Consider the following 12,216-nt stretch of genomic DNA (forward strand, 5'->3'; position numbering starts at 1 on the left):
TATCCTTAGTCAAAAGACAATATAAAGGTCCTGCAATTTTACTAAAATCCTTAATAAACCTTCTATAATATCCAGCATGACCAAGGAAACTTCAGACATCCTTTTGCTTTGTGGGAATAGGGAGGTTTTGAATTACTTCAATTTTGGTCGGGTCAACCTGTATTCTAGTTATAGAAATATGATGACCAAGAACTATGCCTCCTTGCATCATCATAAAGCACTTTTCATTGCTCAATGATAAATTGTAGTCTTCACACCTCTGCAAAAATTTCTTCAAATTCTTCAATGCCTCTTCAAATTCTAAACCATAAGTGGTAAAATCATCCATATAGATCTTCATGCTATCCTGGGAAATATCTAAAAATATGCTTATTACTGCTCTTTGAAAAGTAGCTGGAGTATTACACAACCCAAAAGGAAGAACATAATATGCATATGTTCCCCAAGGGCAAGTAAATGTAGTCTTTTCTTGATCCTCAGGAGAAATTTCAATCTAGTTGTAGCCACCAAATCCATCCAAGAATGAAAAGTATTGCTTTCCTGCCAAGCAATCTAATACCTTATCCACAAATGGTAATGGAAAATGATCCTTCCTAGTTGCTGAGTTCAAAGCTCTGTAATCTACACATACCCGCCATTTACCTCCTTTCTTTGGAACTATGACTAGAGATGACACCCACTGACTAGCTGATATAGGATAGATAAATCCAACATTTAATAATTTTTGTAGTTCCTCTTTAACTATCTCCCTTAATGAAGGATTAATTATTCTATGTGGTTGTCTAAGCGGTCTACAATTCTCGTTGATATAAATACGATGGGTACAAATTGTAGGATCAATTCCTTGCATATCTTTGTGATCCCACGCAAAAGCGTGTTGATGACATTTGAGCAATTCAATCAGTGTTAACCTTTGAGTCTTTGTGAGTTGATTGTTGATATTCAAATATTTATTCGGATCAACTTCCACTTTGACTGTGAGATCAACCTGAGATGCCTCTGAAAGATGAGAAGTGCAGACTTCCTCCGGCAACAGGGTATGAAATATGTCAGTGGCTGTAGGAAAATCTGATGCTATAATATTTGATGTTTACTCCTGCAACTGCTGCTCCAGATTATACCGATTTGCCAAAATTTTAGAAAGGATGGAATCGTCATCCTAGAGTTGTATAAATGATTCTTTGCTAATCATCATAAGATGATTGACGAAGTTGACTTCCTCCTCTAATTCTTCCCCCACGTTAGGCCAAACAACTTGTTCTTGATCAAGTTGGGACTAAGTAGGTGAATACAGAGCCAAAGTTTTAGTAGTATTTCCATCATAAATAGTCATGCCCCTTGACTGACATCTAATACATGCATCGACTGTAGCAAGCCAAGGTCTCACTGAGATAACCAGATATACCCCCAATGTAGCTTTAGGAAACAAGATCATAAAATCTGTCGAATATTCGTAGGAGTCTAAAGTAACGACAACATCTTCAATCATACCATCGGGTCAAACGTGGAATTGTCAAAAAGTTGCAAGACTGTAGGAGTAGGCTTGAGACTGATTATGTTAAGTTTTTGCATAATATCTCTTATCATTACATTGATGACTGCTCCCAAATCTATGAAGGCATTCTTTATCTGAGTGTCATTGATGACTATTTTTACAATAGGACTACCAGGATCATAATATTTGGGAATTTAAACTTTTCCCAATATAATATCAGCTAGTTGACCCATTACATGCACTGTTTGCGGATCCTTTTTCTTCCTGCTAGGTTTCTTTAAACATGCCTCTTTAATTGCTTTATCATAGATAGGGTCATCCTTAATAGCTTGAAATAATGGAATTTTAACACATATGTGTTTCAACTGATCAATGATATCAAAATTTATATCCTCTTACTGAGGAATCTCTTCAGCTTGCAACCTTTGAGGAAATGGGGGTATTTGTTGATTATGAGGTATTTGGGTTGTTGGGCTAGATATTTCCTTTTCCTTTTGTATCCCAGTTATAACTGGAGAGGATGGGTTAGGAAAAGTTGTCCCATATCTAAGGTGAATATCACTTATAGAAAGAGAATAAGTTGGGTGTTGATTAGGATCATGAATAAAGTTGTTGTTGTTGTTGAGGCTTGCTATTAGGATTTGGCGTGGGTTGATTGGGCAGCTGTGTGGGTTTAGGTGGAACAATATTAGCAGAAGGAGGAGGCATTATAGTAGGTTGTTGAGGCTACTCCTAAGGTTGTTGATAACCATAAGACTGATTTGTCCTTTGTTGACCTCCTCTCCATTGAGGGGTAGGTTGCCAATTCCCTTGGAATAGTTGCCATGGTCCCTGAGCCTGAGACCAATTTCCTTGTGGCTGCTGCCACTGTGGAGTTTGATTGGCAAATTTTTTCTCTTGGCCTTGAGGATTATACCAATTTTGATAATTTCCAAAATTTTGAGCATATGGAGGTTGCCATTGATTATTTTGTGCATAGGAATTTCCACTATAACCAGAAAAGGAAAGTGGATCGGGAGGCATACCTTGTCTTGGAAATTTTGGCCTTGTTTGAGAAACATAGAAAACTTGTTCATCATCTCCTTGTACTGTCTTGAAATCAGAAACTTCAAGATTTACAACCATCTTACATCTACAATCTCTTTTCTTTTGTCTATAATGTGGACATAATTCTGCAAGGATTGCATTAGCTTCCTCATGCTTCTTCTTAGCTTGAAGTGTGTCTAACTAAGTAGCCATATTTTTTATGATATCCTCCTTAAAATCCTTCAAAAGGTGACTAAGCTCCATTCGAGAAACTCCATTATTGGATGTTGATGAATAAATTCCCGGCTTGAAAAGCCTATTCTTCTTAGAAGAAGATTTGGAATACTTCAGACAGATTTGACCAATGTCATTCCATGTTGCTTATGTTATATCACCACCTCCCATAAGGTCTAAAGCATTTGTGCATTTATCACCGATTCCCCTTAAAAATATTAACTTAAGAGAATCTTCATTTAGAGTACTGTGCTTGGACTTCTTGACACTGAATAGAAATCTCTCCAGACAATCTTCTAGACTCTCATCTTCCTTCTGTTTCATTCTAAAAATATCATCCCCATGGCAGTTAGTCCCTCTGCAATAATCTTTATATTTCACAAGAAACAATTGCTTCATCTCATCCCATGTAGTGATTGTACTACTCCCTAGACTCATAAACCATCTCAAAGTTGATTCTTTTAAAGTAGCAGGAAATATTTTGAGTCTATGGGCATCTGTACTATAATCATAACTCCTACAAAGAACATCAAATTCAAACAAGAAAGTGTCGGGATCCTCTGTCACTATTCCATAAAATTTAGGAAGAGAAGAAGCTGGAATGTTCTTGAGATTAGAATTATCATGCAAATCAGAAATGGGGAATTCAAATGTTGGTTTACAGGTGGAGGTGGGTTATTCCCATCAGGGGGTTGGTTTCCTTGCATTGGTCTTTGAGGAGGAGTTACTGGAAAAGATTCCTCTTCAGGAGGTCCAAAGAGGAAATGAAGGTTGTTCTCAGAAAGTTCAAATTCAAGCAGGTTCAAATTATCTGGGGCTTAATAAAGTGCAGCAAAAGGGTTTACATCTGGTGCTTCATATGGATTGAGTCTTGTATGATTAGGATGGTTAGGAAGGAATCTACCTTGAGCATCTCTTCTTCGTCTATGCATGCAGATTCATGAGAATTGCTTAAAACAAACTGAGTTATCAAAAACAACTATACTAAAAAAACTTAAAAATTCATAATTGTAACAGGTTCTTAGTTTGACACCATCCCTGCAACGGCGCTAAAAATGTTTACCTCGCCTATAGGAACAGTAACTAGAGCTAAAATCTCAACCCAAAGATTGTTCGTTCATTTTGAATAACTATTATTTCCATGACTGAAGTTCATTTACTTATCAACCCAAGGACATATTACTTGAAATGGGTTTGCATTGTATATGCATTAAGTTCCTGTGATAGTCATTCTACACTACTGCAACAACTAAGTTTATTTGAAATAAACAAGCGAAAACATATCAACTGAGTGGCTATAGGAAATATTAAAATTAACAAAAGATTCTAAATAAATAACTGTTAACTAAGTTCAGAGCTAACAAATAGGAATTACTCTGTTTGCTTTGGTTGCAGGAACAGTCACAAGATCTGGTTCCAGTGGATGCAGGAACAGTTAATCGCTAGAACATCTACTGCAGCAAAGAGAAAACTTAATCTAACAAACACACAAGAATACTCACCAAGTGGGGTCCCTTGGATGAGTTTATCCAGACTTCAAAGATGATTCTATATACTTAGAATAACATAACTTTTATTCATTATTTATAGAAGTCGATACAACACATGAAATGAGAGAAATGCTTCAAGTTTTGAAAAAACGTTGTCTAACCTCTGAGAAGAGGTGCAGGTCTTTATTTATAATAAAACTTTAACAAACTTCCTACTATCTAGATCATGCCCATGAAATGAGGTGGAAAATATTTATGACTGCAAAGAGAAGAAGTTAATCCACAGAAAACGTGGAACTCAGCTAAACCGCAACCAAAAATATAGCATGGCAGTGTTTACTAGATTGATGTTTGCAGGAGATGAACATAAATGAATCCGGTATCACCTCGCTATTCCTTTGTCGATTCTTATGCACACCATCTTCTCTGTTGTTTTGAATGTTTAACCGCCCTTAAATATCTCCAACTGCTTTCATGACGTGATTCTCCATCTGGCTTGAAATAACTGCTTCTCCAACAACTTATTTATTTCTGCATTTAAAAGTTAGAACATACAAGTATACAAATATATCTATTTTCATTAATCATAACACTTATACATCCACACATGATATTACCTATAATAATCCGCATGGCAACAAGAATAATAGGTCAAAACAATACAGGGTTTAATGGGTTTAGTTGTCATTCAGAATGCACATAGTCAAACTTTAATACATCACATGACTCAAACACTATCCCAATATGCAACTTAAAACATAGAAAAAACTTATCAGTTATAGGAATAAAAGAGCTATTATTTTAACTCATCGGGTATTGTTGTCATTATTATCCAAATGTGGGTAGTTGGTGTGATTGTTTATGTTGGAGTTTAAATTTAGAACTATTTTGTAGAGCCTGATAAATCTCAACAAGTTTAAACCTTGGCTAAACTTAAACACCAATCTGGGTGTCATAGTTGGTCATACATATCTCACTTGCATATTGGGTAGGGAAGATTTGTTGAGGAAAACTTGATTAGGTGAATTTTTTAGCAAAATAAAGTGGATTTGAGCTAGATTTGAGCTGCATTTAGGTAAAATTAAACATTTTTGAGATGGAGCAAGGGCTCAATTTGTAGTGAAAAAGAAGGACAAGGGTAGGAAGAGAAGAATCACAATGACGGTGACCCCATTATAAGGGAACCTATAGATCACACTCTGCTTCTCATAGATGGAGACACTATGCCATTCTTTGAGAGAGCAACGTGAGTGCAATATTGTTTATGATTAACAAAATTTAATGACCAAATGACAAAATAACTCACGACCACCTTCATGAATAATTAAGCAATTGTCAAAGGGTTAAGGGTGGACGTATCAGAGGCTTTCATTTATGAATTTTTTGGTCTTCATAAAATAGGTTAAGAGTTTCCAATGTCATTGGATGCAGTGACAACAAGGGCAAAATTTGCCTTCTCTAATATGAGGTTTGACTCGTCTTCTCAAAGCACTCATTGGGTATCTCTTCCTCACCTCTAGTAGACAGTGGCTATACACGTCATAAGGTATTTTACTTATGAAAAAAGACATTATATGCTTTATACTACTCATTTGAAACTATTGAGCCATCTTCGTCATAAGAGACTAGTTAATGTTATAATATTTTTGGATCACATATTAACCACAATGGTTGTAGAATATACGAGGAAGAGGAAACTCTCCTCCTTGTCTCACCATTGTTTAGTCATTTTACTTGTTAACATAATCTTTTCTCAACAATTTCCAAATGTTAGCTATGAAGAATTCAAAACTTGGGATAATATCCATAATATACTTCTTAAACATGTTCCAGAACAAATAGAGGATAGGCCAGAAGGGTTTGGAAGAGTTGATGGAGGACAAGAAAGAATAGTGGAAATTGTTTAAACCCTTGTAGGTGAGGCCTCTAAGGTTAATGATGAAAATGTGGATACTTCCTCCTCACCTTCCAAGAACCCTAGGAAGTCTAAAGGAAAATGATTGGAACATGAGAATATTAGTGATGGCGAACCTATAGCTTCACTCCTTACATCATTGGAAACACTTGCATCCTCTACAAAAAATCCATCCTCATTGTTGAAACACAAGGTTAGTTCTTTTGCAAGAAAGAGGAAAAAATAAGTTTCTTCCTTGACTTCAAAACACAAGAAGTCGAGGGTAGAGATTGCGAGTAAGAAACCTATGACAAAAAGACAAAAGGCCCTAGAATAATGTCACAAAGCTTCCCCATGGAGCACAAAAAAGAAGAATCCTAAAGCAAAACTGGAAACCTCAAAAACTATTAAATATGCTAAGCAAAATAAACCACAGGAAATGAGGAGTCAAGAAAATCAGAGCTTAGAAAGGCATTTTACTCGCCTCTCGAGGAAGAAAGATTCATTCAAACAAGAGACCTCTACACGAGAGCATGTACATGTGAAGGATATATATTTTGAGAGGGTAGACATGTTTAGAGATAGGGCAATTGAGGAAAAAGTAGGAGAACTTGAAGCAAAAAATGTAAGAGAATCTATACAAGGGAAGCATGATCAATATAATTTTGATCATGTTACAAAAGAAGAGGACTCTTTGACCCAAGAAAAGTACCTATCGAGCCATCTAACATAGAAGAACAGGTGATTATTCCCCCATGGAACAATATAGCCCCAATAATGAACTTGAGATTGGCCCTAAATTTTTTATAAGTCCTGAATATAGTTTAGAGGGAAGAGAAAAAGCAAGGCTTTAAGCAACTTTAGATGACACAATGGGACTTGAACAACAACTAGCTAATTAAAAGGAAAGATAAATGGGTTTAAACAGAACACAAATTATAGACACAATTAACATTGCAATAGTAAGAAAGAGGTGCAGTACATAGATTAGCCACTTTGGTTATTATGGAATCACAAAGAAAGGAACGACCCATTTTTAAGAGCAAGGATGAATTAGTGTCAGTAACTACAGTAACTCTTGGTATGTTATTATGGAAACAACATTTGAAGTTTTGAATTGCATCAAAACTAGTGGGAGAAAGAAAAATATGCACTCTAGGAAAATCATGAGGAAAAATTAGAAATAAAGAGTACAAAAGTCAAGGAAATTGACTGTCAATTTGGAGAAATTGGCTAATTTAGCCAATCAACTATGTGGTTGTCATTCTCCTACCTGGGTATATACTTTATACTTACAACAAATTTTTTTTATGTTTCTAAATTAGCCAATTGATGAGTAATTCATCCATTTCTATTTTATCACCAAGATAATTTATAATTGTTTATTTTAAGGCCACTATAGACATACAAGACCTGATGTGTGACTTCTATCTTCACAATCTGGAAGTCTCCTATAATATTACATGGAACCCCTTGTTCTATGTAGGGGATTTATAGCTAAAAGAACTCATATCCTATCTCATGAATGAGCAGGAATAGGGAGAATTGTACCAATTCTATCAGGAATGAGAAAAATCACATCCACTAAAGATAAGATTGAGTGTGATGAACCAAACTAGATTGCATGGAGTGGTTTAGAATGATTAATAGGCCAACAATTGTAGGAAAACTTTAAAAACTCAAGAGATAGGATTATCAGAGACTTAGAACCTTTGTGCAAGGAACTGCAAAATAAAAGACTTTGGAACACTCTCAACACAGATGGATGGAATTGACCTAGGAAACTCAAAAAAAGGGAATCACATTCCATATATAACTTCATTTCCATAGAACTAAGAACAAAAATGTGTATGAAAGATGCAAAAGATAGAGGTATAGCATGGATGCCACTCAAATTCCATCCTCCATTCCTTCTCTACCTAATACTACACTCGATAAGACATTGCATGATTAATGTAGAGAGAGAAAGGGAACACAGGGAGAGGACCATTGTCGATAGAGACTTCTTCTAAAATGAACTTTCAAGAGTAACCCAAATCATAGATTATAGATTGGACATCCTAGGATACTAGGATATAATCTTAGGAATTGTTTCGCTTGAGGACAAGCAAAGGGTAAAGCTGGGGGGGTGTGATGAGTCTTGGAAATGTCTCTATTTTTACTTGATTTCTGCTACTTTATCGAACTTTATTAGATCAGTATCAGACTTATCACATGTTTTAATCATCCTCACAATTACATTATCATCTAAGTATAATATGTAAACAATGCATTGATATGGAATGTTTTATTTGAATTAATGATTGACATATTGTTGAATGTTATGAATGATAATTTTTATGGATTATTATTTATTGTAAAGAGTTAACATACAGCTTGAAGGGAGCCCAAATCCACGTGTAGCCAAAGGAGATATACATTGTTAGCTTGCATGGAAGCAGTCAAGAAACAATAGGAGAGTTGTGGTCATGCTAGAGTCCCTATCGACTATGTCTCTTTAAGAGAACATGGAATATTTCTAGCATTATGGAGCATGAGGAGGTTATGCATCACTAAATAAAATTCAATGCCATAACCTGCATTCCAAATTATGTGCTATTGAGGAATAAAGGAGTTTGTTCCAAAATGGGACTCTATAGTCTAGATGTTGTTTTTGTTTTTCCTTAATTAATAAGTCACTTCAGTGTGAGGGAGATGCAATATCTATTTAGGATTAATTGGAAGAAGTAATGATCCACTTCCTCTAAAATGCTTTAAAAGGAGGAAGTGTTGTGTTAGTTGAGATTTTCTCTAGGTAGCATTAAGTTGTTTTCAATTTTATTAAGATAATAAATGTTAAAATAATGAAGAATTCAAACAATGGTTGTTGTTAGATTCTTTGTGTAGTTTTAATATTTTTATTTTGGAAATGCATTATTAATGAGAATATACGATGACTCTTATCTTTTGAGTTAAGCGTATTGTTATTCCTTAGAGATTAAACTCCTGAAGCAAGGGCCAATTGAGGTGATGCAATCCTCCTTATTTGTTAATTGAGTTATTTATGAATGTGGTAGTTAGTTTAGTATTAATTTTTAATTATTGTGATATTCCTTTTATGCTTTGTTAATATTGTCATAATTAGAGTCCTGGTTGCAACCAACTTGTTATGTGCTATCTATTATTAACTTGTTACTTTCCTTTAGTTATCAACTGCTACCCACAACCGTTGCCGAGTTATTCTTAAAGTCTCCTGCAACAACTGTTGTATCAGATAGGTTTTTGTTCAACACTATTTGTACTTCCACCAGTTAGTGATTCTTTACGCAACAATAAGAAGCTTGATAAATCCCTTGTTGCACATATGTATAGTGTTAGTACCATCTTTAAAGATACATCCTTGGTTGATAATTAAGTGAACCCTCATTTAGGACACAAAATTGCCCTATTGAATACTTCAACCAGGATGAGTGCATGACATATTGCACTTACAAGTTGTGGACAAAGTGGAGGCTAGTCAATGAATATACACTAATCTTTGTCACATATTTTCTATACTCAACTATCATGCATTGTCCCCTTATTTGACCCCATGATGTGACTGTCATGCTACAAATATGGTCATTTCACTATCACAGGCATTCTTAGGTCTCTTTCATTCTTTTGAACGATTGTCTAGATACCTTCAATATTGTCTTTTGCTTTGGATTGTAGCTTGACTCAATCTTTGATAGTTCTATATTTGGCATGCACCTCATTTCCTTAGCTTCCTTTTTGAAACTATCAAGTATAGTTAACACCTTCAATATTTCTCCTTTGCAACATGCCCCTTTTCTCTTTTCTATGTTACTTTCAATTTGAGTACTAATAGTCCTATATGATTCCAAGGGGCCGAGTCTCCAATTGTTCTTTTGCCTCCGCATCCATTTGACATTGTGAATGTTTTGATCTTTATTGTGCATTGAATAATTGTGGGTTACCTCCTTCAATATGCACTGTGCACTATGCATCATTGGCCTATCATGAAGTCTCTAAGTGGTTTTATAGCTCCACTCATCACTTTCAAAGGAAGAATTCCCTTCATAGAATAGTCGTATATTTCATTGTTGCATTATAATATCAAAATTAACCTTCACACCACTCCCTATGAACATTCTCTCTTTATACACTATGCATTGTATCATGTTATTGATTTTTTCATCATTTTCTTTATATCATTTGGCTTATGAAATTTATTCTTCTTTAATTACACTTGTTAGCTTGTTTACTTTTACTTGATTTCAAATCCTTTGCCTTTTATCCAAGATTGACTTCTCTCCTCATTTGGATTTAAATTTCTCTTTGCATGAACTAATTGTTTGTTCAAACTGAAAACCTCTTTTCTTTGTGTATTTGAGCCTTCACACTTGATCTTCCACAAGAACATTGCCCTTCTAAATGGTACTTTCAATGATTGCAATCTTATTGTAGCTCACTTAGGTATGAATGTCCACTGCCCCTTCATTGTGATTTGACTTTAATATGGTACCTTCTTGAACAAAAGACCATTAATTATCCAATGCTTCAAAATACTTGAAGCATCAAAATGCATTTTTGTTCGTTCAATAGTTCTGCCCCTTCATGCATGTATTCTTTTTTATCGTTGTCCTCAAACCTTTGAAGCCTCAAAATAGTGATGTTAACATCATACCACTTGAAGCTCATATTGTCAAGTCCAATATGCACTTTTCATAATAATTTTTTGCTTTGTCATAAAGAGACATGGGTTGTCATTTCATTGCTTATATCAATTAAACCCTTGAAACGATACAAGATATTGTGATGAATGTAACTCCCAATCTTGTTCATAGACTTGAAACTTTCATCATTATCGAACTTATGACTATCATGGACAATTGAAGGCACAACTCACTTTTTTTTTTCTCTACAATCATACTAGGTAAAGAGTATTAGAATTTATGTTTATTCCTATGGCAAGCTATGGTTCAACTTTCAATTAGCCTCACTAATGACATCCCTTTCAAGATTTATCATTGTGATCTCTTAGATCTTTGTATGCAAAATCATGGAGAAACTACCACATATAGTCAATGCTTTCCTTCTAAAAACAACACTTATTAGGTATCAATATTTTCCTTTTATGCTTAGAATCTATCTCTAAGAAGAAAAGTTGCCCCTGTATTGTATATTAGCTCTTGTAGTGGACTCATAACACAAGAATATTTACAAACAATTCCATGCATCTAATGATCATGCACAAACAAGGCTTGAAGGAGTAATAGAAGCAAAAATAACAATTAATTGCCATATGCTTGTTCCACAATAATGTTGCAGTTGGAAACTTAGAAAACATGTGGGTACAAGTTTTCCTGAAATACATCTTGATGCCTTCATTGTGCCATAACTAGTATACCTATATTTAAAACCTATATGTAAAATATGTCAAGAGATATCTTATAATAGAAGAGAATCATCTGTAAAATAAATGTTCTTCTAAAATACTAAACACCAAGAACACAAATCCATTAAAGTCCTGCATGCCCAAGAATACAAATCCATTAAAGTCCTGCAAAAAGCTATGAATCTAGCTGGAGACAAGTGGCAGGAGTTCTATTTTATTTGGAGTAATAAAATAATACCTCCACAATAGCTTAAACATGACATATTTCATGCATTTACCTATCATTTTCATGCCAAATTATTTCAAAAATAGATTTTTATTTATAGACATTTTGATGTCATTGTAGATGCCTCTTGGCATAAATACTTTTGTAATAGTTACAACTTGTTTTTTATTATTTTTTTCACACCCTATCTCTTTTGTTGCATCCTTCACCGTGGAACAACCTTGAAAAACTAATCTAAAACATGTCGTGTATGCCCTTCTTTGCACTAAACATGATCTAATTCTCTGCATCGTGGCGACTTTTTATAATCATGAGCTATCCTCTTCCCACTCAAAAATGGAGACTCATTCAAACAATAATGTTACAAAACCCTGGTTCAATTAATGTGCCTTCTCTTTCATGAAAAGGGGTTAAAATAAATGACAATTGACTCATTTTAGCGCCCAATGTGAAAACCTTTGAAAATACTAG

This window comes from Cryptomeria japonica, chromosome 5, assembly GCF_030272615.1.
Source record: "Cryptomeria japonica chromosome 5, Sugi_1.0, whole genome shotgun sequence".
In the NCBI taxonomy this organism is placed as follows: domain Eukaryota; kingdom Viridiplantae; phylum Streptophyta; class Pinopsida; order Cupressales; family Cupressaceae; genus Cryptomeria; species Cryptomeria japonica.